The sequence below is a fragment of the Eulemur rufifrons genome, chromosome 3 (assembly GCF_041146395.1).
Source record: "Eulemur rufifrons isolate Redbay chromosome 3, OSU_ERuf_1, whole genome shotgun sequence".
In the NCBI taxonomy this organism is placed as follows: Eukaryota; Metazoa; Chordata; class Mammalia; order Primates; family Lemuridae; genus Eulemur; species Eulemur rufifrons.
Window position 1 is genome coordinate 20,913,447 of NC_090985.1, and position 7,523 is coordinate 20,920,969.

At 54.7% G+C, this 7,523-nt stretch overlaps 2 pseudogenes; both read left to right on the forward strand.

The window, feature by feature from the left end:
• The first annotated feature begins 2,941 nt into the window (after positions 1-2,941).
• On the forward strand, positions 2,942-3,015 carry LOC138382241 (small nucleolar RNA SNORD116; annotated as a pseudogene).
• A 3,083-nt stretch (positions 3,016-6,098) lies between these two features.
• On the forward strand, positions 6,099-6,172 carry LOC138382242 (small nucleolar RNA SNORD116; annotated as a pseudogene).
• The last annotated feature ends 1,351 nt before the right edge of the window (positions 6,173-7,523 follow it).

Genomic DNA, 7,523 nt, shown 5'->3' on the forward strand with positions numbered 1-7,523 from the left:
TGTTGGTGGCTGGCGGGGTACCGTGGAAACCCTCTGAGGGCGTGGCCGGTGGCTTCCTTATCCCGTCCTCACCAACCCTGGGGAACTAAATGGCCGTTAGAGATACCCCTGTGAAGCCACTAGGCCTCCCCCTGGGCCCCTCTCCCCTCTGGTTGGCTGAGCCGGCCAGAGCAGCTGATGGGCCATCTCTGTTCTGTCCGGAGGGCAAAGGTATGAGCCGCTTGCAGGGCTGGGCCGCCATTTTATTTTTCTGTTCACTGTTGTTACGTGAAAGCACTGCCTGGGAGTTGAAAAACAGACACCCAGTATGGAACCTTAGAGGTCTATTTCGTTACCCATTGGACTGGCCGTCCGTTCCCGCGGTACGGCAGCCTCGGCCCTTGTGGGTTTTCCCATGAACCGGGCAGGGCCTTTTGAGTCCATGGCGGTCCCCCATTCCAGGCCCTGCCGTGTCCGTCCTTTGTGAAAGCGGCGGGACTATATCTTTGAAATGCTGGACTTTTAAGCTGGATGGAATCGGCCACCCTCCTGGGTCCTCAGCGGGTTTCCACGGTCTGTGAAGTGATGAGGAATGGTGTTGCAGTGGAGGTGCTAGGGAGCCTTTGGGTCATGGCTTTGAGGACAATGTCAATGTATGACATGCTCAGCAGCGATGTGAGCACGAGGGTTCTGGTCTTGCATGTATGTGGCCAGACAGGCGTGGAACGTGAAATCCTATAAGTGCTTGCAAGGAGATGTTCCATTTGGGGAATTTTGTTGCCCCTGTACTCTGCAGATTGGGTGAGATATCATTCCGGGGACGTTGACCGGCGGACTGAGGAAGTGCTGGCCTGGACACCTGCACTGGCTCCCTTCTGTGGGCGGGACCAACGGAAAACACTCCCCAGGTAACTTACATCCAGTTTTCAGTGGATTCAGTTTTGTGGGCTATGCTAATTCTGTTACAGGGGCTGTGGCCGCGCCTGCACTGGGTCCATTCACATGTTTGTCGGGGCTGGAAGAATCTCCCCAGTGAGGATGGCTTTTTTGAGGACACTGACGTGCTCACAATCTCAAGGTGTTGTGAGTTTGCGCCTGTCAATGTTTTTTTTTGTTTTTTGACACGGAACCGTTCCCGGTAGATTCTTCACAGGCGCTGTCAACCGGGTCGCTCGGGGGGCACCCGTTTTTTTTCTTTATTAGTTTGTTTTTCCTGGGAACAGAGCAAAGGAATTCACTTCCACTGAGCTATCCTTCTCCATAGGGGTAGGCCTGGGCTCTTCAGGCAACCATGGATCAGAAAACATTTGCAAACACGTGAAAATCCTTCAGTCCATCCATCGGTAGATTCACTCGCTGGATGGATGATTCGATGGATCCATGGAACATTCGTGGATGCATTGATGCTTTCACCTGTACCGATCACGTTCTGCCTCTGCACTGTGGTCCCTTACGCCTAAACCACAGGCTCTACCATACAGGCCCACAGCGTATCCATCGTTGGGGGCGCGCTCCGTGATCAGACGACGACCAGCCGACACGCGGGTGGTGGTTCTGTGCCGAGGTGATGGGCAGCCAGGCGATTTTCCCTTAGGCGCTCGAGCTCCCGTAGGCGTCCGTGTCCTCAGGGGATCCTGGAACCCCTGCGGCTCATATTAAAAGTGCGATTGTACCTTGGAATGCCCGATTCCAATACATCCTGCATCCAACCTCTTCACACCACAGATGATCGCGTTTCAAATTCTTGGATGGTAACGTCGACGTTAGGTCCACAGTCCCATACCCTCAGTGAGTTCGCACCGTGTATCAAGGGATAGGAGAACGATATCCGGAGAGATGTCGAGGGCAGAGTGCTGAGAGTGCGTGCAGAGGGGAGATTTCGGAGAAGTTCTGTCCGGGGCTCCCCGATCACAGAAGGGAACGTGATTCTTCTTAGCAGAGACGTGGTCTCTGGACTTTCTCATATGAACTGGTACACCTAACTGGTCGAGCCACGTCTCCCAGGAAGCCTCTTTTCTTTGTATTTGTATTTTCATTTTTCCCCGGGGTGCCTGAGTTTCCCGGTTCTTTGCAATTTTGGTGTCACCGAATGCCCTGGCGGGAGCTCAGTGGTGAACCCAGGCGGTATGGCTTTGTCGTCTGTATGGGCTGACTGACGTGGAAGGAGGAAAACCCTGGCCTCCTGAGGCAATGACCGAATTCTGGTCAGATCGTCGTGGGAGGGTTTGGAGCGATTTCCGTGACTTCTTTAAGTAATGAAGAAATTCCTAGCAAGTGCCAAGAATGACTTGGCACAAAGAGTGTGAGGCATTGACGACGTGAGGAGCCATCATGGGCTTCTGTCTCCTTGACGTTAGGGCGGCACATTTAGCTCAGCGTTGAGCAAGGTCAGACACGTCTGAGACGGATGATGAAATTAGTACGCTGCACGCACAGAGTCATAGTGGTGGGAACACAGGCAGCCCTGTCTTGCGGTCATCATGCCCCAGCCACACATGGTAAGCACCAGGGACCGGGCCCCTTAGCTTTACTCATGCCAGTTTGGAAAAGGAAGACACATGGTCTCCGCGTGCCCACAGATATAATCTCCCCCCACAGGACGCAGTGAAGTTTGATGTGGGCTTCGAAGGGATGAATTTCTCTCCTCCCCGGTGTGGCGAGGTGAAGGAAGAGTATAGGGAGCAGTTCTGGCCGCCCTCATCCCCAAGGTCCAGTGTGAATTCTCTCCTACGGTAAGGATCTTGTCCCGGGATCAGTGCCACACCCCGTGGGGAGGGGATCGTGACTCTGCCTGGAGGCGGGGCCCACACCTTGCTAGCCAGCCGTGGGGCCGGTCATTGCTTGTGGTGCCGGTCTCGCTGGTGGAAGAGTGTGGGTTGGCGAGCCCCAGGGTGACAGGAGAGCCCAGTGCTCAGTGTCTGTCCCGGATCTGGGGCTCAAGGTCCCTTTCGTACGCGTGCCTGGATCGATGATGTCTAAAAAAAATGGAAACTTTTGAAATCTGAACAAAATGAGTGAGGACTCGAGCTGAGGTCCAGCACGGGGATCGCCACGCCAGTAGGTGAAGGGAGCTGAGTTAGTAGAGCTTGGGGTGAGGAAAGGCCTGTGACGTCTGGAAATGTGAAAGGCTGAAGTACCGTGGAAGCAGTGGAGTTGGGCGACCGTGTGAGCACACCCTGTTGGTGGCTTGCGGGGTACCGTGGAAACCCTCTGAGGGCGTGGCCGGTGGCTTCCTTACCCCGTCCTCACCAGACCCTGGGGAACTAAATGGCCGTTAGAGATACCCCTGTGCAGCCACTAGGCCTCCCCCTGGGCCCCTCTCCCCTCTGGTTGGCTGAGCCGGCCAGAGCAGCTGATGGGCCATCTCTGTTCTGTCCGGAGGGCAAAGGTATGAGCCGCTTGCAGGGCTGGGCCGCCATTTTATTTTTCTGTTCACTGTTGTTACGTGAAAGCACTGCCTGGGAGTTGAAAAACAGACACCCAGTAGGGAACCTTAGCGGTCTCTTTCGTTACCCATTGGACTGGCCGTCCGTTCCCGCGGTACGGCAGCCTCGGCCCTTGTGGGTTTTCCCGTGAACCGGGCAGGGCCTTTTGAGTCCATGGCGGTCCCCCATTCCAGGCCCTGCCGTGTCCGTCCTTTGTGAAAGCGGCGGGACTATATCTTTGAAATGCTGGACTTTTAAGCTGGATGGAATCGGCCACCCTCCTGGGTCCTCAGCGGGTTTCCACGGTCTGTGAAGTGATGAGGAATGGTGTTGCAGTGGAGGTGCTAGGGAGCCTTTGGGTCATGGCTTTGAGGACAATGTCAATGTATGACATGCTCAGCAGCGATGTGAGCACGAGGGTTCTGGTCTTGCATGTATGTGGCCAGACAGGCGTGGAACGTGAAATCCTATAAGTGCTTGCAAGGAGATGTTCCATTTGGGGAATTTTGTTGCCCCTGTACTCTGCAGATTGGGTGAGATATCATTCCGGGGACGTTGACCGGCGGACTGAGGAAGTGCTGGCCTGGACACCTGCACTGGCTCCCTTCTGTGGGCGGGACCAACGGAAAACACTCCCCAGGTAACTTACATCCAGTTTTCAGTGGATTCAGTTTTGTGGGCTATGCTAATTCTGTTACAGGGGCTGTGGCCGCGCCTGCACTGGGTCCATTCACATGTTTGTCGGGGCTGGAAGAATCTCCCCAGTGAGGATGGCTTTTTTGAGGACACTGACGTGCTCACAATCTCAAGGTGTTGTGAGTTTGCGCCTGTCAATGTTTTTTTTTGTTTTTTGACACGGAACCGTTCCCGGTAGATTCTTCACAGGCGCTGTCAACCGGGTCGCTCGGGGGGCACCCGTTTTTTTTCTTTATTAGTTTGTTTTTCCTGGGAACAGAGCAAAGGAATTCACTTCCACTGAGCTATCCTTCTCCATAGGGGTAGGCCTGGGCTCTTCAGGCAACCATGGATCAGAAAACATTTGCAAACACGTGAAAATCCTTCAGTCCATCCATCGGTAGATTCACTCGCTGGATGGATGATTCGATGGATCCATCGAACATTCGTGGATGCATTGACGCTTTCACCTGTACCGATCACGTTCTGCCTCTGCACTGTGGTCCCTTACGCCTAAACCACAGGCTCTACCATACAGGCCCACAGCGTATCCATCGTTGGGGGCGCGCTCCGTGATCAGACGACGACCAGCCGACACGCGGGTGGTGGTTCTGTGCCGAGGTGATGGGCAGCCAGGCGATTTTCCCTTAGGCGCTCGAGCTCCCGTAGGCGTCCGTGTCCTCAGGGGATCCTGGAACCCCTGCGGCTCATATTAAAAGTGCGCTTGTACCTTGGAATGCCCGATTCCAATACATCCTGCATCCAACCTCTTCACACCACAGATGATCGCGTTTCAAATTCTTGGATGGTAACGTCGACGTTAGGTCCACAGTCCCATACCCTCAGTGAGTTCGCACCGTGTATCAAGGGATAGGAGAACGATATCCGGAGAGATGTCGAGGGCAGAGTGCTGAGAGTGCGTGCAGAGGGGAGATTTCGGAGAAGTTCTGTCCGGGGCTCCCCGATCACAGAAGGGAACGTGATTCTTCTTAGCAGAGACGTGGTCTCTGGACTTTCTCATATGAACTGGTACACCTAACTGGTCGAGCCACGTCTCCCAGGAAGCCTCTTTTCTTTGTATTTGTATTTTCATTTTTCCCCGGGGTGCCTGAGTTTCCCGGTTCTTTGCAATTTTGGTGTCACCGAATGCCCTGGCGGGAGCTCAGTGGTGAACCCAGGCGGTATGGCTTTGTCGTCTGTATGGGCTGACTGACGTGGAAGGAGGAAAACCCTGGCCTCCTGAGGCAATGACCGAATTCTGGTCAGATCGTCGTGGGAGGGTTTGGAGCGATTTCCGTGACTTCTTTAAGTAATGAAGAAATTCCTAGCAAGTGCCAAGAATGACTTGGCACAAAGAGTGTGAGGCATTGACGACGTGAGGAGCCATCATGGGCTTCTGTCTCCTTGACGTTAGGGCGGCACATTTAGCTCAGCGTTGAGCAAGGTCAGACACGTCTGAGACGGATGATGAAATTAGTACGCTGCACGCACAGAGTCATAGTGGTGGGAACACAGGCAGCCCTGTCTTGCGGTCATCATGCCCCAGCCACACATGGTAAGCACCAGGGACCGGGCCCCTTAGCTTTACTCATGCCAGTTTGGAAAAGGAAGACACATGGTCTCCGCGTGCCCACAGATATAATCTCCCCCCACAGGACGCAGTGAAGTTTGATGTGGGCTTCGAAGGGATGAATTTCTCTCCTCCCCGGTGTGGCGAGGTGAAGGAAGAGTATAGGGAGCAGTTCTGGCCGCCCTCATCCCCAAGGTCCAGTGTGAATTCTCTCCTACGGTAAGGATCTTGTCCCGGGATCAGTGCCACACCCCGTGGGGAGGGGATCGTGACTCTGCCTGGAGGCGGGGCCCACACCTTGCTAGCCAGCCGTGGGGCCGGTCATTGCTTGTGGTGCCGGTCTCGCTGGTGGAAGAGTGTGGGTTGGCGAGCCCCAGGGTGACAGGAGAGCCCAGTGCTCAGTGTCTGTCCCGGATCTGGGGCTCAAGGTCCCTTTCGTACGCGTGCCTGGATCGATGATGTCTAAAAAAAATGGAAACTTTTGAAATCTGAACAAAATGAGTGAGGACTCGAGCTGAGGTCCAGCACGGGGATCGCCACGCCAGTAGGCTGAAGGGAGCTGAGTTAGTAGAGCTTGGGGTGAGGAAAGGCCTGTGACGTCTGGAAATGTGAAAGGCTGAAGTACCGTGGAAGCAGTGGAGTTGGGCGACCGTGTGAGCACACCCTGGTGGTGGCTTGCGGGGTACCGTGGAAACCCTCTGAGGGCGTGGCCGGTGGCTTCCTTACCCCGTCCTCACCAGACCCTGGGGAACTAAATGGCCGTTAGAGATACCCCTGTGAAGCCACTAGGCCTCCCCCTGGGCCCCTCTCCCCTCTGGTTGGCTGAGCCGGCCAGAGCAGCTGATGGGCCATCTCTGTTCTGTCCGGAGGGCAAAGGTATGAGCCGCTTGCAGGGCTGGGCCGCCATTTTATTTTTCTGTTCACTGTTGTTACGTGAAAGCACTGCCTGGGAGTTGAAAAACAGACACCCAGTAGGGAACCTTAGCGGTCTCTTTCGTTACCCATTGGACTGGCCGTCCGTTCCCGCGGTACGGCAGCCTCGGCCCTTGTGGGTTTTCCCGTGAACCGGGCAGGGCCTTTTGAGTCCATGGCGGTCCCCCATTCCAGGCCCTGCCGTGTCCGTCCTTTGTGAAAGCGGCGGGACTATATCTTTGAAATGCTGGACTTTTAAGCTGGATGGAATCGGCCACCCTCCTGGGTCCTCAGCGGGTTTCCACGGTCTGTGAAGTGATGAGGAATGGTGTTGCAGTGGAGGTGCTAGGGAGCCTTTGGGTCATGGCTTTGAGGACAATGTCAATGTATGACATGCTCAGCAGCGATGTGAGCACGAGGGTTCTGGTCTTGCATGTATGTGGCCAGACAGGCGTGGAACGTGAAATCCTATAAGTGCTTGCAAGGAGATGTTCCATTTGGGGAATTTTGTTGCCCCTGTACTCTGCAGATTGGGTGAGATATCATTCCGGGGACGTTGACCGGCGGACTGAGGAAGTGCTGGCCTGGACACCTGCACTGGCTCCCTTCTGTGGGCGGGACCAACGGAAAACACTCCCCAGGTAACTTACATCCAGTTTTCAGTGGATTCAGTTTTGTGGGCTATGCTAATTCTGTTACAGGGGCTGTGGCCGCGCCTGCACTGGGTCCATTCACATGTTTGTCGGGGCTGGAAGAATCTCCCCAGTGAGGATGGCTTTTTTGAGGACACTGACGTGCTCACAATCTCAAGGTGTTGTGAGTTTGCGCCTGTCAATGTTTTTTTTTGTTTTTTGACACGGAACCGTTCCCGGTAGATTCTTCACAGGCGCTGTCAACCGGGTCGCTCGGGGGGCACCCGTTTTTTTTCTTTATTAGTTTGTTTTTCCTGGGAACAGAGCAAA